We start from the raw sequence: 24,470 nt of genomic DNA on the forward strand, positions 1-24,470 counted from the left end.
CATGTCTCTTATTTGCTGTGATAGTTTTTCAGACCTTCCGGGTTTTTGATGACACTGACGATTTTGGGGAATACTGTTCTATATATTGTAGGCTGTCTATTAAAAGTTGAAGTTTTCTAATGGTTAGATTGGGATTATTTGTTTTTTTGGGAGGAAGGTCATAGATGTAAAATGCTATTTTCATCACATTATTTCAAGAGTATATATTATCAAAATAATTTTTAATAATTGATGCTGAACTTAAAGCTACTTTTCCTTCTTCCATTTCCACACTGTACTGTTTGTAAAGAAGTTACTATGCATAGCTCACACCTTAAGATTGAGGAGTTATTCTTGTCCATTAGGATGGAGTACTTAGGGTTGTCTGGAGGAACAGATGCAATATGAATATGACAATTTCGTTTAAGGATTTGGCTTTTGCAATTATGGAGGCTTGAAAAGTTTAAAATTTGATCTGGGTAAACAGCAGGGTGGAAACTCAGGAAAAGTAGCAGTTTGAGAATAATGACAATCTGCTGCAGGACCAGGAAGAGCAAATGTTGCAGATTAAGTCTAAAGGCAAATTTGCTGGAGAATTCTCTCTTGCCTGTAGGGGGCATTCTTTTGTTCCATTAAGATCTTCAACTGATGGAATGAGATCTACTCACATTTGGAAGGCAAACTTCTTTACTAAAATTTCACAAATTAAAATGTAATTCTCATTCAGAAATATCCTTGAAGCAATACCCAGAATGCTTGATAAAACTTGATAAAATTAGCCATCAAGAAGTATCTATATAATTTATTTGGAATTCTTATGCATTTGAGGTTTGTCTTTTCTATTCCGTTTATTAATTTACTCTATCTTTTACATCTGCATGCACTCATGTCTATTTACTTTATATTTCAGATTATAATCTAATGCCACTTCATTTATCTTGTTATTCTAACTTTGACTACTGGGTGGTCTTTCTGTTGGCTCTTGTGGCCTTTGTCATTTGCCATCAATGTGTTTTTTGTTTGTTTTTGTATTTTACTTTCTGTAACTACAAAATTCTCTAGACTCATGTTGTCTGTTTTCTGTTTCTATCTAGAATTAACCATTTCTATGAAGAGCCCCGATTCCTTTTATTGAAGAATAATATCCTAGAAATTTTGATATGTTGTATTTTTATTTTCATTCATTCAATGTATTTTTTAAAGTTATCTTTGACACATCTTTAACTCATGGGTTATTTATATGTATTATTTAGTTTCAAGTGTTTGGAGATTTTCTGTTTTCTTTCTTTCATTGATTTCTAGTTTGCTCTCATTGTTGTTGAATGACACTATATGATTTTAATGATTTTAAATTTCTTGAAGTATGTTCTGTATCTCAGTATGTGGTCTATCTTGTCATAGGCTCCATGGGCACGTGTAAAGAATGGGTAGTCTGTTGGTGAGTAGACTCTTCTAAGAATGTTGATTGGATTCTGTAGGTTGATAAAGTTTTTGTTCTTCAATGGTTTTCTAATTTTCTGCCTGGATTTCTTTAATTTTATTAATCTATTTTCAACTTTTCTTTCCACTTGTGTGAATTTTTACTTCATATATTTTGCAAACCTGTTGTTTGGTATATTCACATTTGAAATCATGATAAATGAAGTTCTGTTTATTGTTTTTATTATGTTTCTGTTATTTGGTTGGAAAATTCTGGTTTTTTGTCCCTCCCAATTCACTTATTTTTCTGTTCCCTCCATTCTGATGTTAAGTCCTACACTCACATCTTAAAATGTTATTATATTTTTCAATGATAAAATTTCTGTAGTTTTTTTTTTACATCTCTGTTTCTTTGTTGAGTCTGCTGTTTTAAAAACTTTGCTTGGGGGCTGGGGATGTAGCTCAAGCAGTAGCGCGCTTGCCTGGCATGCATGCGGCCCGGGTTCGATCCTCAGCACCACATACAAAGATGTTGTATCTGCCTAAAACTAAAAAGAATCAACATTAAAAATTCTCTCTCTCTCTCTCTCTCTCTCTCTCTCTCTCTCTCTCTCTCTTAAAAAAACAAAACTTTGCTTGAAGAATGTTTGCTCCTTCTTATTAGAGCATCTTTATTATGACTGCTTTAAAAATCTTTGTTACATAATTCTAACATTTTGTTTTCATGATTTTTTACATCAGTCAATTACCAGTTTTTATTACATTTGAGAACTTCCTGGTTTTTGGTGTAAAGAGCTATCTTTTGCTGAACCTTGGACATTTTTGTATTGAGTTTTCAGAGGTGGGGTCTTATTAAATTATTATGTTTTTGCTGGCTTTTCCTGATACCACTTCAGAAGGAAAAATGGGTCCTGTCACGTTAACACCTGATGATGGCAGACTTGGCTCTTTGTTACATCTGGATGAAGATAAGATAACGGTGCTCATGTGGTCTCCTTTGGTCCTTAATTTTAATAATAAACGCACTTTAAAAATAGATTTTTCGTATGTTGCACTTATATTTCCTTCTTCCCGATAAAGGAAAAGTCTGGAGCTGTTGCCCAAAGAATTGGAAGTCATTTAGTTCCAGTTGCTACTTTATTTCTTCTAAACAAAGATCTTGGAAGAAGAGTCAGGAGAACTGCTCTACAATGAGGCTCATCTGGTGGTGATCAACAGCAAGGAAGAGCAGGTACTTTGTGAGAGACAATGGAGTCATGAGCCTGTCTGATTTTTGTACATATCCTTGCTAAGAAGGAATATTGGTGCTGTGACAGATGACTTTCCATAAGACAGATAGGAGAGGCTTCCTCAGCCTTCACATTCCACACCTTGTACCTTCTTCAATGTAACTAACCTAACTTGAAAGAAATTGTGGAATTAAAAGTAATACCTGGGACTTTAGTGAAAGGATGAAAATAGCAGCTTGTTCTTTCAATATGTATATGTTTTATAAATTATTAACTGTTTAACAGAGAGGGATATTAAGTTGAATAGGGAAATAAAGTGAAATTAAGAGTCACAGCAATTAGGAATGAAATTTAAGAATCTGTGAAAAATAATTAAATTTGTAAGAATTTAATTATGCACAAATTTGAAGAATGCTCCCTTAGTAACAAAAGTGGGGAAATAAGTCTGAGATAGGAAATCATTATGATTATGGATAGGAATTGCTTCCAGAGTTAATGAAAATATGATACTTCCCTGCTTAGCCGAGAAAACCTGCACTTCTGGGAACCCCATGTGGCTATTCCTTCTTTCCCCCCTCATTTCTATATAAAGATCACTGTGGAAACACCACACTATAACCTTTAATATGTATAATAGTTATGTGTTAATCAAAAGATTTTTGCTACATTTTAAAAAATTGGTCCATTACATTTGTACAGATTAATGGGATTTTTTGTTTACTAAATTATTTATTATTCTAATTAGTTATACATGATGGCAGAATGCAATTCATTTTATATTACACATATAGGACACAAATTTTCAAGTGACTGGTTGTTCACAAAGTATTTCTACACCATTTGTGTCTTCATACATGTACTTAGGGTAATAATGTCTAACTCATTACACCGTCATTTCTACCCCCTTTCATGCTCCCTTTTCCTCCTTCCCCTTTTTCCTCTCTAAAGTTACTCCATTCCTCCCCCCCACCATTGCCATTATAAGTCAGCATTCTCATATTACAGAAAACAATCAGCCTTTGGTTTTTAGGGATTGGTTTACTTCACTGAGCATGATATTCTCCAACTCCATCCATTTACCTGCAAATGCCATGATTTTATTTTCTTTTAATGCTGAATAATGTTCCTTGTGTATGCATATACATTATCTACTGAAGGGCATCTGGGTTGGTTTCACAATTCAGCTATTGTGAATTGTGCTGCTATAAACATTGATGTGGCTGTGTCCCTGTCGTATAGTGTTTTTAAGTCCTATTGGTATAAACTGAGGAGTGGGATAGCTGGGTTAAATGGTAGTTCCATTCTCAATTTCTCAAGAAATCTCCATACTGCTTTACAGACTGATTGCACCAATTTGCAGTCCCACCAGCAATGTATAAGTCTGCCTTTTTCCCCCACATCCTTGCCAACGATGTTGTTGTTTGTATTCTTGATAGCTGCCATTCTGACTGGAGTGAGATAAAATCTTAGTTTTGATTTGCCTTTCTCTAATTGCTAGAGATGTTGAGAATTTTTTTTCATATGTTTGTTGATTGATTATGTATCCTCTTTTGAGAAGTGACTCTTCATTTCCTTGGTCCCTTTATTGATTGGGTTATTTTGTTTTTTTTTTTTTTTTTGGTGTTCAGCTTTTTGAGTTCTTTATGTACCCTAGATATTTGTGCTCTACCTGAAGCACTTATGGTAAAAATTTGCTCCCATTCTCTTTTCTCTCTATTCACCTCACTGAATGTTTTTTTTTTGCTAAGACGAAGCTGTCTAGTTTGAATTCAACCTATTTATTGATTCTTGGTTTTAATTCTTGGACTATAGAAGTCTTATTAAGGAAGTTGGGGCCTAATCTGCCATTATGGAGGTTTGGGCCTACTTTTTCTTCCATGCACAAGGTCCTTGATCTATTTTGAGTTGACGTTTGTGTGTGGTGAGAGAAAGGAGAACTAACACCAATACTTCTCAAACTATTTTATGAAATAGAGAAAGAAAGAACACTTCCAAACACATCATATGAGGCCAATATCACCCTGATTCCAAAAGCAGACAAAGACACATCAAAGAAAGAATACTTCAGACCAATATCTCTAATGAGTATATATGTAAAAATCCTCAATAAAATTCTGGAAAATCAGATACAAAAACATATCAAAAAATTATTGCACCATGATCAAGTAGGAGTGATCCCAGGGATGTAAGGTTTGCTCAACATTCAGAAATCAATAAATGTAATTCATCACATCAATAGATTCAAAGATAAAAATCATATGATCTTCTCAATAGATGCAGAGAAAGAATTTGATAAAATACAGCATCCTTTCATGTTCAAAACCCTAGAAAAACTAGGGCTAAGAGGACCATTCCTCAACATTGCAAAGGCTATTTATGTTAAGCCACAGGACAACATCATTCTAAATGAAAAAAAAAATTGAAAGCATTTTCTCTAAAATCTGGAACAAGGCAGGGATGACCTTTTTCACCACTTCTATTTAACATAGTTCTTGAAACTCTAGCCAGAACAATCAGATAAATGAAAGAAACTAAAGGGATACAGTTAGAAAAAGAACTCAGATTATCACTATTTGCAGACAATATGATTCTATACCTAGAAGACACAAAACATTCCACCAGAAATCTTCTAGAACTAATAAATGTATTTAGAAAAGTAGCTGGGTATAAAAGCAACACCCATAAATCAAAGATATTTCTGTATGTCAGTGACAAATTCTCAGAAAGAGAAACTAGGAAAACCACTCCATTTACAATAGCCTCAAAAAGAAAACTTGAGAATAAACTTAAAGAAAGTGTTGAAAGACCTCTACAATAAAAACTACATCATGCTAAAGAAAGAAATTAAAGAAGACCTTAGAAGATGGAAAGTTCCACCTTGCTCTTGGATAGGCAGAATTAATATTGTCAAAATGACCATACTACCAAAAGTACTATATAGACTTAATGCAATCCCAATACAAATCCCAATGACATTCCTCATAGAAATAGAAAAGGCATTCATAAAATTCATATGGAAAAATAAGAGACCCAGAATAGCCAAAGCAATCCTTAGCAAGAAGAGTGAAACTGGTGGCATTACTATTCCAGACCTAAAACTACTGCAGAGCAATAATAGCAAAAACAGCATTATATTGGTACCAAAATAGACCAATAGAACAATGGTACATAATAGAGGACACAGAGTCTAACCCACATAACTACAATTATTTTATATTAGACAAAAGTACCAAAAACGTTCTTTGGAGAAATGATGGGATTTGTTGTTACATATTTGTATATACACACAAGGTAACAATATAATTTGGTCAATATCATTCCCTAGCACTTCTCTCCCTCCCCACTTCCCATCCCTTCTATCTTTCCTCTACTGATCTCCCTTTGATCTTTATGAGATCCACCCCTACGTTTTTTTTTTTTGCTTTGTCCTCTCTAGCTTGTGCATAATAAAGAAAACATGTGGGCTCTGACCTTCTGGGTTTGACTTATTTTGCTTATCATAATGGTCTTAGTTTAATCCATTTGCCTGAAAATGGCATAATTTCACTTCTATTTATGGCTGAACTCCATTGTTTATATATACCACACTTTTCTTTATCCTTTCATCTATTGATGGACACCTATATTGGATTCAGAGTTTGGCCATTGTGAATTGTGCTGCTATAAACATGAGTATGCATGTATCCTTGTAGTATGATGACTTTAATTATTTAGGATAAATATGCAGAAGGGCTATAACTGGTTCATATGATGATAAAAATCCTAATCTTTTGAGGAGCCTTCAAAATCATTTCCATAATGGTTGTACGAATTTACAATCCCACCAGCACTGTAACACCATTCTTTTTTCTCCACATCCTCTTCAGTATTTATTATTTGTATTCCTGGTAACTGCCATTCTGACTGGTGTGAGATGAAAATCTCAGTGTAGTTTTGATTTGTAGTTCCCTAAATGATAATGATGTGGAACTTTTCTCCCCATATATTTGTTGGCCACTTGTATTTCTTCTTTTGAGAAGAGTCTGATTAATTCATTTGCCCATCTATTAATTATTTGATTTTTTTGGTGAAGTTTTTCAAGCTTTTTGTATGTTCTAGATATTAATCCTATGTCAGAAGAGAAACCAGCAAAGATTTTCTTCCATTCGTTAGGTTCTTTCTTCGCATTCCTAATTGTTTTCTTTGCTATGCAGAAGCTTTTTAATTTGATACCATCCTATTGTGAAACTTGTTGCCTGTGCCTATACGGTGTAGTATTGAGCCTATGCTTTCTTTAAGGAGTTGCAAGGTTTTGTTCTACTTTCTAGGTCTTTGATATATTTTAAGTTGATTTTTGTGCAGGGTAAGAGATAAGGGTCTAGTTTTATTTTTCTACATATGGATAACTGTTTGTCCCAGCACCATTTGTTACAAAGGCTGTTGTTATTTCAATGTGTGTTTTTGGCACTTTGTCAAGGATCAAATGACTGTACATGTGTGGTTTTGTCTCTTTGTCTTAGACCATTGGTCTATGTTTTATGTCAATACTATGCAGTTTTTGTTAATATAGCTGTGTAGTATAGTTTGAAGTCAGGTATAGTGATTCCTTCAGCATTGCTTTTTTTGGCTTAGAATTGTTTTAGCTACTCTGGGTCTTTCATTCTTCTGAATGAATTCTAGGACTGTTTTTTTTTCTTTTTTCTAGTTCTGTGAAATATGTCACTAGTATTTTGATGATGATTGCATTGAATTTGTATTTTGCTTTTGGTAGCATGGCCATTTTGACAATATTTGTTCAGCTTCTAAAGAAACATCTTATCCATTTCCGTCTTCTGAGTTCTTCAATTTCTGCAATGTTCTATAGTTTTCATTATAGATGTCTTTTACCTGCTTGGTTAGATTTATTCCTTGGTATTTTTTTTTTTGAGGCTTTTGTGATTGGAATCATTTTCTTCGTTTCTTTTTCAGAAAATTCATAGTTTTTTGTATAGGAAATCTATTTATTTTTTTATAAGAAGTTTTAAAAAATATAAAAAAGATGGAAATATTAACTACCCAGATTTCATTATTACACACAGTATGTATGAATCAAATTATGACATTCTATCCCATAAATTTATACAATTAAAATTATAGTTAAAATTTACCAAACTAAAAATAATTTGTGAATATATTTGTTCATAAAGTTACTTGTGATATATTTATAGTGTATATAGCTTAATTTAACAATAAATGAAGTAATCAACAACAAACCCCCCCAAAACACCCCAGTTGCGGTTAGTACTCTACAGATATGATTTCTTTTTTTCTTTTCTTTAAGGATTTTATCACCTGGAATTTGAATAAATCGCATGCTTATTTTGTGGGGTTGTCAGATCCAGAGGGTCAGAGACATTGGCAATGGATTGATCAGACACCATACAACGAAAATACCACGTGAGTACAGAATTAGATAAAGGAAACCTGGGTCATATACCATGTCTAACATCTAGGGTGCCCAGGTCTAAGATATGAAATTCAAATAGCTCATTTTTGTTCTGTTGGGCACTTGGTTAAATTATTTTATTATATCATTTAATCATCAAGAAAATCTTATATAATACACATAATTTTTTTATAGAAATGAGAAAGTGGAGTGTGGAGAGTACAGATAATTTAGCTAAGGTAATCCAATAATGGTTTCCAAATTCATGTATATTGTACTTTGCTTTTAACCTATTTATATCTCCTTAATATAAATACATGCTTACTAAGATCATTACAGATTATTTTAAAATTATGATTTAATATTTCTCATAAATCAGAAATCCTAACTTCTGATACCATTACAATATCCAACATTTATATTATCTTTTTTTATAAATATTTATTTTTTTTAGTTATAGTTGGATGCAATTGCTTTATTTTCTTTATTTATTTTTATGTGGTGCTGAGGATCAAACTCTCCTGCACGTATAAGGTGAACTCTCTACCACTGAGCCACAACCCAGACCCACATTTATATTATCTTTAAAAATATTTTAGTATACTTTTACCTCTGATCCTCATATCTTCTTTGTGAAACATATAGTGCTGTTACTCTGGTTCAATTTTTAGATGGGCAAACTGAGAATCAAAGAAATGAAATTATTTGTCCAAAAAAACAAGAATAAGTAGGCTCTCTAGAGATTTTGCTTGCCTTTTGAGTCCAAAATCATTCCTGTAAAAAGGGGGAAAAAGAACTATATTGATAATGAGACCAGATTAATATCTTTTCATTATATAACAAAGCCAAGTGATTGACAGTCCCTGGCAATAGGACTATGGATGCACAAATAGAAAACAACCTCTGGGATGTCTTTAGGTGAAAGGTTTGCTGCAATAAGGTATGAGAAAATGTTAAGTGATGTGGGCACAGTTTTCAAGGGAAATATTAAAGGTTTTGATGGAGGAAAAACTGCATGAGAAGTGGGGAAGTGTTGGTCTTGGCATATTTGACCCTGACTTCCACAAAGTTCCACCCTAGCCTATGGCCCCATAACTGTCTCTAACCCTTTTAAAAGCAGTGCTGGAAGAATAACCTCATGCTTTTTCTCTGTTTCAGGTTCTGGCATCTAGGTGAGCCCAACAGGGTCCAAGAGCATTGTGTTGTATTAAACTATCATGAACAATGGGGCTGGAATGATATTTTTTGTGCTCATGTTCAAAGCTCAATTTGTGAAATGATGAAGATCTACTTATGAATCAAACACCTTTTTCATGGACATGTTGTTGGATTCATGTCCATTATTCTAGAGATAACTATTAAGTTCCTCTTTATGTGAAAGAAATTCCATAGGCTTTTAAGTATGTTGTTATTTTACTTTTTGAGAAAACTGTTTACATATTTATTTGTTTATTCATTCATTTGCTTATTCATAAAATGACATTTCCTATATGACAAAGAGTACACTGGAGACCTATTTTGTGCATACATAGAATACACTTGAGCCTGTTCCCTAATCTCTGTCTGAATGCTAAGGGTATATTTATGGACATAAATTATATGATGTGGTTTGCCCACTTATCTGTTTTCCCTTCTCCCCTCTTGACTTTATTGATGCATAATTTGGAAATACAAATTTTATATACTTAGGTTACAAAGTAATGATTTGATATTCATATATACTGTGAAATGATTATTATAATAAAGTTATCTAACCTTCCATTACTTAACATAGTTTACATTATTTTGTGTTTAGTAAGAACACTTAAGATCTTTCTGAAGGAGACAAATTTATGCTATGTGCATTTATGAACATATCACAATGAATTCCACTATTATGTATGCTTATAATACACCAATAAAAATTATAAAAAAGCAAATTTTAGCTATGCAATGTGATATTGTTAACTGTAGTCACCATGGTGTCCAGAACTTATTTATATTTTAACTGAAATTTTATACCCTTTGGCCAACTTATTCCCTTTTCCCGCACTTCTCAACCCCTATCAACTGCCATTCTGTTCTCCTTTTCTTAATGCTCACTTTTTTAGATTGTATACAGAAGTGGGTTCATACAGTATTTATCATTCTTTGCCTGATATTTTCACTTAGATTAATGCCCTCCAGATTCATCCTTGTTGTTGCAAATTGCAAATTTATAATTTCATTTACAATTTTAATTGAATCCTTTCTCTTTTTTCTTTTATAGATTTGTTGAAGGCTTATCAATTTTTTAAAAATTCTGTAAGAAAACCAAGTCATTTTTGTTTATCTGTTTAATTGTTTTTCTAGGCTTTCATGTATTCTACTCTATATTTATTGTATTCCTCCTGCTACTTTTGAATTTAGTCTGTTCTTTTCCAGTTCTTTTTTTTTAATATTTAATTGATTTTATTTTTAAATATATGACAGTGGAATACATTACAATTCTTTATACACATATAGAGAACAATTTTTCATATCTTTGTTTGGATATAAAGTATATTCACACCAATTCATATCTTCATACATGTACTTTGGATAATGATGTCCATCACATTCCACCATTATTGCTAACCCCCTGTCCCCTCTCTTCCCCTCCCACCCTTCTGCCCTATCGAGAGTTCATCTATTCTTTTCCAGTTCTTTAAGTTATAAAGTTGTTAATTTGAGTTTTTCCCCCTTAATATAGGTATTTTTAGTTTTAAATGTTCTTTTGGGACTTCCCTTGACATATCCTATAAGTTTTGTTTTGCTGTGTTTTTAAATTTTTTCTCAAGATATATAATATATATAATTTTTTGAGGGGGGTACTGGGGACTGAACTCAATGACACTCAACCACTTAGCCCTATTTTGTAGTGCTTGTGGTAAAAATTTGCTCCCAATCTGTAGGCTCTCTATTCACCTTGCTGAATATTTCTTTTGCTAAGTAAAAGCTTTCTAGTTTGAATCCATCCTATTTATTGATTCTTGGTTTTAATCCTTGTGGTATAGGAGTCTTGTTAAGGAAATTGGGGTCTATTCCAACATGATGGAGATTTGGGCCTAGTTTTTCTTCCATTAGGCACAAGGTCTCTGGTTTAATTCCTAGGTCCTTGATCCACTTTAAATTGAGTTTTGTGCATGGTGAGAGGTAAAGATTTAATTTTATTTTGTTACATATGGATTCCACTTTTCCCAGCACCACTTGTTGAAGAGAGTATCTTTTCTCCAATGTATGTTTTGGGCACATATACAATATGTGCCAAACAATATGTTTTTGTCTAATATACAATAACTGCAGTTATGTGGTTAGACTCTGTGACCCCTATTCTGTACCATTGGTCTACAGGTCTATTTTGGTGCCAATATCATGCTGTTTTTGTTACTATTACTTTGTAGTATAGTTTTAGGTCTGGAATAGTAATGCCGCCAGCTTTACTCTTCTTGCTAAGGATTGCTTTTGCTATTCAATATGAATTTCATGATTGCTTCTTCTATTTCTATGAGAAATGTTATTGGGATTTTGACTGGTCTTGCATTGAATCTGTATAGTGCTTTTGGTAATATGGTCATTTTGACAATATTAATTCTGCCTATTCAAGAGCAAGGTGGAGCTTTTCATCTTCTAAGGTCTTCTTTAATTTCTTTCTTTAGTATATTGTAGTTTTCATTGTAGAGGTCTTTCAGCTCTTAAGTTTATTTCCAAATATTTTATTTTATTTTATTTTATTTTAGGCTATTGTAAATTGGGTGGTTTTCCTAGTTTCTCTTTCTGAGGATTTGTCAGTGATGTACAGAAATACCTTTAATTTATGGGTGTTGCTTTTATATCCAGCTACTTTGCTGAATTTTTTTATTAGTTATAGATGTTTTCTGGTGGAACTTTTTGGGTTTTCCAAGTATAGGATCATCTTGTTTGCAAATAGTGATAATCTGAGTTCTTCTTTTCCTATCCATATCCCTTTAATTTCTTTCATTTATCTGATTGCTCTGGCTAGAGTTTCAAGAACTATGTTAAATAGAAGTAGTGATAGAGGGCATCCCTGTGTTCTTATAGTTTTTAGAGGGAATGCTTTCATTTTTTTTTTTTTTTCATTTAGAATGATGTTGGCCTGGGGCTTAACATAGATTGCCTTTACAATTGAGGAATTGTTGAGGAATGTTCCTGTTATCCCTAGTTTTTCTAGGGTTTTGAACATGAAAGGATGCTGTATTTTATCAAATGCTTTTTCTGCATCTATTGAGATGATCATATGATTTTTATCTTTGAGACTATTGATGTAAAGAATTACATTTATTGATTTCTGCATTTTGAACCAGCCTTACATCCCTGGAATGACCCCTACTTGATCATGGTGCACTAATTTTTTGATATTTTTTTGTATTCGATTTTCCAGAATTTTATTGAGAATTTTTGCATATATATTCATTAGAGATATTAGCCTGAAGTTTTCTTTCTTTGATGTGCCTTTGTCTGGTTTTGGAATCAGGGTGATACTGGCTTCATAGGATGTGTTTGGAAGTGTTCCATCTTTTTCTATTTCATAGAATAGTTTGAAAATTATTGGTATTAGTTCTTTTTTAAAGGTCTTATATAACTCAGCTTTGTGTCCATATGGTCCTGGGATTTTCTTGGTAGGTAATCTTCAGATGATGTCCTCTAATTTTGCTTTAAATTAATTTGTTTAAATTGTGTATATCACCTGGTTTTAGTTTGGCCATATCATATGCCTCTAGAAATTTGTTAATCCCTTTGGTATTTTCTATTTTATTGGAGTACACAGTTTTGAAATTATTTCTAATTACCTGCTGTATTTCTTTAGTGTCCATCATAATATTTCCTTTTTCATCATGGATGTTATTAATTTTAGTGTTTTCTCTCCTTCTCTTCATTAGCATGGCTAATGGCTTATCAATTTTATTTATTTTTTCCAAGAACCAACTTTTTGTTTTGTCAATTTTTTCAATTGTTTCTTTTGTTTCAGTTTCATTGATTTCAGCTCTGATTTTAATTATTTCTTATCTTTTACTGATTTTGGAGGTTGAATTGTTCTTCTTTTTCTAGGATTTTGAGGTGTAATGATAGGTCATTTATTTGTTGGCTTTTTCTTCTTGTAAGGAATGAACTCCATGCAATGAATGTTTCTCTTATAACTGCCTTCTTGTGTCCCAGAGATTTTGCTATGTTGAATTTTTGTTTTCATTTGCCTTTAAGAATTTTTAAATCTCCTCCTTGATATCTTTGCAACCATTGTTCTTTCAATGGCATGTTATTAAACTACAGGTGTTGGAGTAACTTTTATTTTTATTTTATCATTGATTTCTAATTTTATTCCATTGTGGTCTGATAGAATGCAAGGTAGTATGTCTACTTTTTTATATTTACTAAGATTTACTTTGTGTCATACTATATGGTCTATTTTAGAGAAGGATCCATGTGCTGCTGAGAAGAATGTATATTCCCTTATTGATAGATAATATACTCTATATATGTCAGTTAAGTCTAAGTTATTGATTGTATCATTGAGTTTTATTTTTATTTTTTTTTTTTGCTTATCTTTTGTTTGGAAGATATCCACTGGTGAACATGGTGTGTCAAAATTACTCAGAATTATTGTATTGTGGGCTATTTGACTCTTGAAGTTGAGAAGAGTTTGATTAATGAACATAGAGGCTCCATTTTGGGGGGCATATATATTTATAACTGTATGTCTTGTTGAAAGAAGTATGAAATGTTCATCTTTATCCCTTTTAATTAACTTTAGCTTGAATTCTATTTTAATTGATATGAGGATGAAAATCCCTGCTTGTTTATGTAGACCATGTGAATGGTGTATTTTTATCACAACCTTTCACTTTCAGTATGTGGGTGTCTTTTCCTATGAGACAAGTCTCTTGAGGGAGCATATTGTTGGGTCTTTTTTAAAAAATCCAATATACCAGCCTATGTATTTTGACTGATGAGTTTAGGTCATTAACATTTAGGGTTACTATTGAGACATAATTTGAATTACCTGTCATTTTTGTTTATTTTTGGTATTTAACTTGACTTGGTTTCTCATTTGGTTGACTTTTCTTTATTGTAATTCTTCTCTTTGCACATTTTCATTGTTGTTTTTATTTTCCTCCTCATGGGATATTTTGCCAAGAATGTTCTGTAGTGCAGGGTTTCTTGCTGTAAATTCTTTTAGCTTTTGTTTATCATGAAAATTTTTATTTCATCATCAAATTTAAAGTTTAATTTTGCTGGATATAAGATTGTTGGTTGGTATCCATTATATTTTAGAACCTGGTATATGTTGATCCAGGATCTCCTAGCTGTGAGTGTCTGGGTTAAAAGTTAATAAACTGGTTGAGTTAAAAAATCTGCTGAGGTCCGAATTGGTCTTCTCTTACAGGTAATCTCATTTTTCTCTCTTGTGGCCTTTGAAATTCTATCCTTATTCTGTATGCTAGGCATTTTTATTATAATGTGTCTTAGTGTAGATCTGTTGTAATTTTGTGCATTTGGTGTCCTATAGGCTTCTTGTATTTGATTTTCCAATTCATTCTTCATGCTTGGGAAATTTTCTGATATTATTTGAATGAAAAGATTGTGCATTCCTTTGGTTTGAATCTTTGAACCTTCCTCTATCCCCATAAATCTTAAATTTGGTCTGTTGATGGTATCCTATAATTCTTGGATATTCTGTTCATGGTTTCTTACCATCTTCACTGTGAGGTCAACTTTATTTTCAAGATTGCATATTTTGTCTTCATTGTCTGAGGTCCTGTCTTTCAAATGATCTAGCCTGTTGGTGATGCTATCTATAGTTTTTTAATTGGCCTATTGATTCATTAATTTCAAGGATTTCTGTTTTTTTCCCAGTATCTCTATTTCTTTTTTGAACTAATATCTTGCAACCTGTATTTGCTCTTATCTCTCTGTTGGTGTGATCTATGGTAAACTGTATTTCTTCTCTTATGTCTTTGTTGGAGTGATTGATTTTTGCATGCACCTGCTCACTTAGGTTATTCTTTAATTCTCAAATCATTTTTGTTATGTATATTCTAAACTCTTTCTATGACATTTTGCCTATTGAGCTACCTATGCATTCTATTGTTGTAGTATCTTGGTTTGTTTGGGGCACCTTTTCCCCTTCTTTTTCATGATGTCTATGTATTGTCCTCTCTTGCAGTGTAGATTCAAGGTATTATAGTTTCTGTCCTATTGTCTTATAGTGTCCCTACAGCCTACCAACATTTCACTTTTAAGGGAGAGATCAATATTAAAGCACTGAATGTACCCAAATGCAGCCATATATCAGTTAGCTTCTATTTTTAAATTTACAGTTTTGTCACTGTATTCAGAAATGATGAGTTTGGTTATCTTCTACCATATACTCAATAGGTTTGCATAATGGTTTACAGTTTCTGATGGTAGAAAGGGGAACTGGGGGGTTGGCTGAGATGTTTATGATATAGGATGTGAGAATATGGAGGTATTTGATTATATGATATTGAGAGGGTAATAAGAAGAAGTTGGTTGTTAGTAGGAGAAACAAGAGATAGGCAAACCCCATGCAAGACTTCCTGTTATTGCAGCAATAGGATAACTGTTAGCACCCGTAATAGAGAAACCTCTGGTGCAGCAATGCCCACAGGGACCTTGGTGGTGTCTTACCAGGTCATTATTGTTGTCCCTTGATGGAAGTGGCAATATCCCAGTTTCATGGAGTGGCAGCCTCAAGCTTATATGTACCCTGATGTCAAGTTATGGAGCCATGCTTTGGTGAATAAGTAACCCCATCATGGGGGTAACTCTCGGGGTGGGCATGGGTTGGGATTCTCTCCAGAAATCTGTATTGTGGTGTGGTGGGGGGCCCTCTGCCACACTCTCTAGCCATGATGTTCAACATCACCTTGAGTCCTGAGTGATGGAAATGACGTTCCATGGATTAAGACCTTTGAAACTATGGGCCCTCAAATAAAATTTTCCTGCTCTATAATTGTTCTGGTTGGGTCCTTTAGTCATAGCAGTGAAAAATCTGACTGAAACATCAGTTTTATAATTTCTGTCTACAGGTTGTCAGTCAAAATGACCCCTGGAATATTTATATTCTCTTCTTTACTAAAATTCTTACATTTTCTTTGTAAAATAATACTAAATATATCATACTTATAATGAAACATGTAATTCATTGACCTGGTTTGATCATTTTATGAATAATGATAACCTGTGCATGTGGACATCTCAATATGATTTTCAGGGATTGTGCAATTGAGTCTTTCCATTTGCTACTAATTTTCTGACTATGGTCAAATTCACACATTTTTTATGGGGGTTTAAGTTTGATTATTTTTAATGTTGTATATAGAATTTACTAGTTTATTTTCCAAAGAGCACCTTATACTATATTCTGGGGGAACTTTTACTTCATGTAATTGAGCTCACTACATTATATTTGTGCCATAGGGATGAAAATTGATCAACCCAGACTAATTCCATTTTAAGATCGGGAGCCATCTTTTCACAAGTCATTAAAAGTTAATTTCTGTTTTACTATAAATTACTGATATTTCTAAACCTACTTGAAATTCCTGTCCATACTCTGAACTCAGTGCCTGGGTCTCATTGACTAGATAACAACCCTCTCTAAAACCTTAGTGGTGCCTCATAAATCCTGGTGCCCCATGACCAGATAATAACCCTCTCTGAAACCTCAGTTACATCTCATAAATTCTGATGTTGGGATCTGAATTTACCCCCTACCTTGAAATATCATCCCATGTAGATCATTAATCTGCTATCTGCCCTTATATTACATTTACCAGAACCCTGTAAGCTGTAAGTTCCCAAGACACCCGCCTTTGAAACTTTTTTTGCTATATAAAACTTTTCTTCCCAGAGAGCTGGGCTGATCTCTAGTCTGGTTTTGGGAGAGACAGTTGCTGGTGGCCAGCTTTTCTTGTGTACACAGTGCAAGCTTGCTTTAATTTGATTTAAAATTGGAGTTGGTGGTCTTTTTTCTGTGCCATGGTTCAACAAAAATGAAGAAATTTAAAAATGTATATTTTACAAAAAATGCTCTTGATTGCCACAATAAAGAGTGCACTTGCTCAGAAGTGAAACATTTCATCATGTGATTAGCCAGTTGTTTCAGTCAGCTTTTTCACCACTCTGACTAAAGGATACAACCAGAACAATTGTAGAGGAGAAAAAGTTCATTTGAAGGCTCATGATTTCAAGAGGTCTAAGGAGCTCACATGGTGATCATAAAGCAAAGAGAGAGAGGGAGGGAGGGAGGGAGAGAGAGAGAGAGAGAGAGAGAGAGAGAGAGAGAAAGGGAGTCCACTCTCCAGGTACAAAATACATACCCATAGTCACATTCCCAATGAACCACTTTCTCCTGCCACATCCCATCTGCCTTCAGTTGGCACTCAGTTAATTCCACCAGGGATTAATTCACTGATTAGGCTAAGGCTAATACCTGTAAAGGTGAAATTTCTAAGCTGATTCTAAGCCGCAGAGCCTGAGTTAAAGTGTAAAAGACCGGACATTGTAAAGTTTCTAAACTGCAGGGCTTGGGTTAAAAAGTAAAAGACCAAGTATTGTTAAGTTCCTCTGCTACCCCCAAAACCTGTAATCCCTGTAGCTGTTAGGACAATACCCGAACTGCCCAGTAAATATTCTCACTGACTCCTCTGGTTGTCTAATAACTTGGGACTCTGAGTAGCCCGGCACGTAGGCATCCAAGCCCCAAAACCAATCAGCTTAAATGTGTACCCCGCTTAGAAGTGGCCAATCACCCCCATCCAATCTGTTCCCGCCAATGAATGTACTAATCAGGTCTCAGAGTTGTTTTTCAATTTTCCCGCGCCTCATGATGATTTGTTCTCATGTATGCAAAGCCCCCCGCCCTCTCCAAAAAGAGTACTTAAGCTCTGCTTAACCTCTGCTCTGGGCTCTGGGCTGCTCTATCTTCCTGAGTGAGCCTGGAGCCTCAGCATGCTGAATCAATAAAACCCCTTCTGCCAACTGCATGAAGCCGGTCTCTTGTGGTCTCTCCCTCCGACGCTTCGCCGGACCCTTACAATACCTAGTCATTTCTCTTCCAAAACTTTTTTCATTGTCTCACAAGTGAGCTTTTGGGGGACATCATATCTAAACCATAAAACCAGTTCTGGGACTCTCTTCTTCCATCTACCTTGCATTGTGTGCATTTCAGGGCCTTTTCCTTTAGTTTTCTCAACAACATCTTTAAAATAATGTGTGTGTAGCAGGGTTTATGGAAGGTTTGAATTTAAAGGGTGATATAAAATGAAAAATTATCCAGATGAGTTCTAATCAATAAACAGTTTTTTTCTTTTTTTAATATCAACTTTTGACACATTTATGAAAATAACTGACAAAAACAACTCTGTGGATAAAAGTTCATTTTCACTCATAAGTTTCAGAGGTTCAGTTCATGGTTGCCTGACTCCATTGCTTTGGAATCAAGATGAGGTAGAACACCATTGCAAAAGGGCTTCAGAAGAGGGAAGTTTCCCACCCCTTGACAGCCAGGATGTAAGGACAGAAAGAGAAAAAGACCATGGGGACAAATTACAACCCCCAAGGGCACATCCCCAATAACCTACCTCCACCAGCCATGCTGAGCCTGCTCACAGTCACAGTAGTTCTTTCAAATTATTAATCTACTGAAAAACTAGCCTCTACCTCAGAGCAAAGCCTGTACAAGGAAGGGGGATTGACCCTTGTCCTTGAAAAGACCCACAAAGCACTCCTAGGCACATACCCATCCTGCTGATTTTTTTATCTACAAATAACAGAAGATATCTGCCCTGTCAGGTGTCCCTGACTCAGTCAGGCTAGGTTGGAACCCATAAACCCATAGCAACTCCCTAGCAACCACCATTCCCCAAAGAGTGTATAAAACTGCTGCAAACCCTGGGCTTGGGGTCTCTCAGTGTCACCAGTTGCTCTGTGCATGCAGAGAACTGAGCTAGCTTGCAATAAACACCTCTTTGCTGCTTACATGAATCTTGGTCTCTGGTGGTCTATGGAGGCTCCAGAATTCAAGCATAACACTACCAAATAAATTCATTGATAATGTTAAATTTCTCATAATTCAATAATTTCACCTATGAACATTTCTGCATTGTCTCACATGACCTTTTGTGGAACACATTATATCCAAAATATAACATTCTACTCCTGGCCCTCAAAAGGTCATGTCCATCTCACAATGCAAAACACATGTAATGTGTATTCAAGAGTTCCTATAGTCTTAATAGTTCCAGCATTGACTAAAAGTCCACAAACAAAATCTTATCTGAGATTCATGGCTAACTTTTGGCTGTGAGTCCTTTTAATGATCAAAAGTAAGATACATATGCATACAATGGCAAAAAAATAAACATTCTCATTCCATTAGGGAGGGATAGGGGAATAGAAAGAAAAGATGGGACAATAAAAAGAGCAAAACCCAGCCTGGGAAAACTTTCCTGTGGCTTCATCTTCAGCATCTGTCAAGATTGACAAATGAATCCCCACTCTGAACTCTATAGCCTTGGACAGATAGACTGCCCTTGTAGGCTTTTTTAGTACAAAAGTGCTGAAAGACACACCAATTTGCCAGTGGCCACCGTTAATGAGGCAGATTCCATGGCTGGTGTGGGATTTATGGATTCAATAACTTTGAATTCAGATGCCTGCTGCCCTGGGGTGAAGGACACAGCCTAGAAGCAGCAGCTTACCCAAGCAAGAAGAAGATATCATGCAAATAGATAAGTTTCAATTAGCCTGTTCCTGTTGGCTCTGTTTACCTTGAAGAACACTTCAGGAGAATAAATCTCTTTGATATGCTTTCATTTAATAAAGGATTCCTGAGATTTTTTCCTTTGTTAGGGATCTGACCCATCAGGTCTGATCCACCCATAAGCCCTTTCACCTTTTGAAACTATTTTTCTGCTTCTTTTGCTTTTATTTCTTACTATTTCAGATTTTTAATTTCTCAGCTGGTTCACCCTTCAGTTTCCTGATACCTCACTGTGCAGGATACATTGAGAAGCATCTGGGGTACATGTTGGTGAGATGTGAGCACCAAAAGTAACCTCATTCCTAGAGTCTTTCTGGTTGCAGGGATTATGGCATCTTTGTTAACCTTGCTTTCTCCACAGCCAGCAGTGCTCCTCAGTCAGGAGTCCTACAGGCATAACTTAATGCCAAAGTCTCTACTTCCCCTTTGGGTTCATCTTTATAGCTTTATTTATCACCCACTCAGGGGCAGCCCACAGATATTTTAACCTTGCTACACTGTGGATGGCCACCCAGGCCTTCCTTTGAAATCTTGGTGGAAGCCTTCTTGACTCCTTAACTTTAACACCCTGTCTTCTTGCAGAAGCAGCAACATGTGGGTGGCTCCCAAGTTCTAGCAAGCTTGCATAATACCTGGGTCCCCTAGTGTAAAGAATGGTGGAAAAACTACATATACTCAACAAGCCAAAATAACCATTTACCTGTCTGAGATTTTATTGGCAGGATTATAGTAGCCAGTCACAGAAGAGAAAGGGGGGTGGGAGAGAGAGAGAGAGAGAGAGAGAGAGAAGAGAGGGGGGAGAGAGAGTAAGAGAGGGAGAGAGTAAGAGAGATAAAGTAAGAGAGAGGAGAGAGGAGACTGGGAAGAGAGAGGAGAGAGGGAAGAGAGAGAAAGGGGAAAGAGAGAGAGGAGAGGGGGAGAGTGAGAGGGGGGAGAGGGAGAGAGAGTAAGAGGGGTAGAGTAAGAGAGCGAGCACGAACAGGGTGTTGATATTTATGGGCTTAACACATCATGAGGAGGAGCAAGGTGAATGGGCTGTTACTTCTTCATTGGCCAATAGTTCACACCACTTCAGGGATTGGAGCTGTGCCATTCAAAGTTCGCACCATTCACAGGGATTGGAGGTGACAGTTCACACACCATTCAGTGCGTCATGGACCTAAGCTCCCAGAAGAGAAGTGCTTCGGGTGCCATCTTTACCAACACTCTTGAGCTCCTGGAAGAGAAGCACTCTGGTCACCATCTTTACCAACATTCCTCCCTTCTTGTTTTGGTTTGGGGGCTTCGTACTCGATCTAGCTACTACCTGCTCAGTAGGGCCATCATTTTAAAGGGAGGGAGGGAGGGAGGTAAGTTGGCTAGAGAAGAAGGGCAAGGAGGCCCCATATCCATGCATTGAAGGCATGGATTTCCTCTGGGGTGAAGTCCATGAATGTGCCCTGCAACTATGAAAAGAAACAGCATTAATTTCTGGCATGTCATCCAGTCTGTAGGGCTGGTAGAAAAAGCCTATGCCTAGGAGAAGGCAGATTAGAACATATAAAACTGAAAACCAAGAGATTATTTTTTTGACATGGTTGGGTAGAGATGGCCCTTCGATGGAGTTGTCATTCAGTATCTTCATCTTTCAGCACTTGGTGGCGGTTTCTTGGGATGACTGGATGTGCATGTTGTCTGGCTTGTTGGCAAGCTTCTGGTAATTCCTGAGGAGGAGCTGATTAAAAGTTTGGTTAGAGATTTTGTTAATTTGTCCTTGAAGGAATTTTAAAAATGCAAGAAAGGAAGGCACAAAATAAAAAGATCCCAAATAGAGATGCCAGTATTGAGAGAATCCAGAGGCTGATGGGGTTTGTGAAGAAGTCCCAATAGGATTGTTGTGCCAATTGCTGCTTTCTAAAAAGAGAGTGGGTGTACTGTGTTGCTGTGGGTTCCTAGATCCTATTAGGAGGCCCATTCTTATGTATGTTTTTCTCTGGAATGGGATGAAGGGTGGTGCCTGACTGTGAAAAATGGAGCTTGAGAAGGTTATCTGGGGATATCTCACAAGTAAATCTGGGTGATTGTGGGGGTCCTGCAAGGCTGAGAGCTGTGGTGGTATTGTCCTCTGGAGGGCTTGCCACTGGTTTTAACATAGAAATATGAATCCAGGGGGTTAGTTTTTTCCTTCCTGTTGGAGTTTTGCAGCATTGGGTGTGCACAGGACTACCTGTAATGGCCCTTCCAATTTTGGGGTTGGGAGGAATCTTTCCCCTGGGGAAGAAAAGTAGACCCATTCTTCTGGTTTGAGCGGAAAGGAGGCAGCTGAATTCTCTGGATTTGGAAGCAAAAAATGTTGTTGCTTCCATAGCTCAGAGAGTATAAGGAAGAGGAGGAGAAGAGCATATTGGTTGGGGAGGGGCCAAGGCTTATGGAGGCCTTCAGGATGGATAATATATCCCTTCCCAGCAAGGGGACTGGACACTGAGGCATAACCAAAAAATGGTGTGAAAAGGAAAACTCAGATAAGGAGCAAGTGAGGGGAGGAGTTCTGTGCGGGATGATGGTTTGACCTTCTACCCTGACAATAGGAAATTCAGAGGGAAAGGTAGTTCCCCAAAACTCTCTCAGAACTGAAAATATGGCCCCGGTGTCTACCAAAAACTTTATGGGACAGCCATCCACTCAGATAATCACACTGGGTTCCTGCTCAGTGATTGAATAGGTCAGGACAGAAGACCCAGGGCCTAGTCAATCCTCAGCTGCTAGGCCCAGCAAGTCACTGGCGGGGTGACTGACCTCAGCTATCCTCCAGGAATTGGGGGAGTCCAATTCCCCAGTGGCCAGGACATTGGCATATAGGGCATGGTCTGGGTGGTGCCCTGGGGTTAGGGCAAGCCCTAGCCTAATGTCCTTCATCACCACACTTAAAGCAGGGCCCAGGGCGTCCTCATTGTGGGGGTTGTTGTCTCCTCCTTTCCATAGGTTGGAAGCAGCCCTGTAACACCTGGGCCAACATCTGGCATTTTTGGCATTTTGCTCTTTCATCTCTGTTATGGTAGACCTTGAAGGCTGTGGCAACACCTCAGTCTGAGGAGTCAAAAATCCCCTCTCTAATTTTTTAGCTTTGCCTGGATGTCGGAGTAGCTTTGTGAGAAAAAAATAGGTCATAAGAAGTTGCCTCTCATCTGGGGATTCGGGGTCCAAGTTAGTGTACTGAAAGCGAGCCTTTGTTAGTCAGTCTAGGAAGGCTAAGGGGTTTTCATTTTTCTCCTGGATGACTTCCTAGAGTTTATCAAAGTTAATATCCTTTTTTGCTCCTGCCTTTAGGCCAGCTATCAGAGAGGTAATAAGGTGGTCCCTACATCCCAGGTCTTGGGGATCATTATAATCTCAATGGGGGTCTTATCTGGAACCACCTGGGCCCCTAAGGGATGGTGGGCATTAGTCTGATGAACCTGGTCTGCATAGGCCCTAGCCTAGTCCAAGACCCTTCTCCTCTCCTCAGGGAGGAGAGTATTGGACAGAATCATCTAGAGATCATGAAAGGTGAGGTTATAGGCTTGAGTTAAGTATTGAAACTCTTTAATATAAGAGACAGGGTTTGCAGTTTAAGATTCCAATTTTTTTTTCTACTTCAGAAAGTTCAAGCATAGAAAAAGAAACATAAACCCTTAAAATCCCATTCAGCCTGGTGACCTCCAAAAGGGGGGGGCCACAACATGTGAAGTTTGAGTCAGGTGATGAGATGTGGTGACTTGTGAGTTAGGTGCTTTATTAGTGCATGAACGGATGGCTGAACAGGTGGTGGGTGGACTAAATTGAGGTGGAGGGACCTGGGTGGAAGGAATGGAAGTGGGAGGAATTTGTGCAGAAGTGTCCAGATGAAGAGGAGGAGAAGTGCCCAAAGAAGAACCCACAGATGTAGAAGATAGGGAAGTGGGAAGAGGTGAAAGTGGGGAAAGCGGGGCTGAGGGCAGGGGAGAGTGGTATGGAGGCAGTTCATCAGCTGGGTCAAAAGTGAAGATGGAGAGCAAAGAAGAGGAAGGAGGAGGAGAAGGTGTGGAGGCAGAGAGTGGAGAAGAGGTGGAAGGAGGTTTGAGAGCAAGGAGTAGCTGTTGAGGCTTGCATTGGGTGCAGAGATTTGGATGAGATCGAAGCAAGGAAAAAGCCTCCACATAGGGAATCTAGTTCCACTTCTTTGATTGCTCACAGTAATTAAAAGATCCCAGAGTAAATTAGGATCCAGAGACCCACACGTGGGCAAAAGCTTTTGGTTGTCTAAGGGGTATGTAGGCCAGTCCTGGGTACAGAATTTCATGAGCCTTTTCAGTTTAATATCAGGGGCCAGGCTCAGGGTTTTCAAATTATCTAAGAGGCACTGCAAGGGAGAATCGGCCTGGAGGGACAAGAAATTTCCCATGCTGGAAGGGCAAGATGGGAGTCAGAGAAAGAGTAAGAGAGAGGGAGAGAGAGAGAGAAAACCTGTGCTGGAAAGGGCTTCCTGGAAACTCTGGGGCAGAGGATCAAGTGGGCGTCCCCAAAATGACTGACCACCGTGAAGAAATACAGAGAGCATTACCTGGTCATCACCAGAGAAGTGCAATTTGTAAGACCCAAATAGGGCTGGTGCCATGGCACCCTGACATCAGGAAAGTTT

At 36.7% G+C, this 24,470-nt stretch overlaps 1 long non-coding RNA gene and 1 pseudogene across 1 annotated transcript; one reads left to right on the forward strand and one right to left on the reverse strand.

Annotated features, from left to right (window-relative positions):
• The window catches only part of LOC143382676 (C-type lectin domain family 4 member A-like), a 45,386-nt pseudogene extending 36,058 nt beyond the window's left edge, over positions 1-9,328 (forward strand).
• Positions 9,329-20,523: 11,195 nt separating this feature from the next.
• Positions 20,524-24,470, reverse strand: LOC143382851 (uncharacterized). Its single transcript, XR_013154902.1, has 2 exons — positions 24,393-24,470; positions 20,524-21,050 (listed from the first exon to the last, which is right to left on the reverse strand). It is a non-coding gene; the product is annotated as an uncharacterized LOC143382851 (long non-coding RNA).

The sequence above is a fragment of the Callospermophilus lateralis genome, unplaced genomic scaffold (genome assembly GCF_048772815.1).
Source record: "Callospermophilus lateralis isolate mCalLat2 unplaced genomic scaffold, mCalLat2.hap1 Scaffold_143, whole genome shotgun sequence".
NCBI lineage: Eukaryota > Metazoa > Chordata > Mammalia > Rodentia > Sciuridae > Callospermophilus > Callospermophilus lateralis.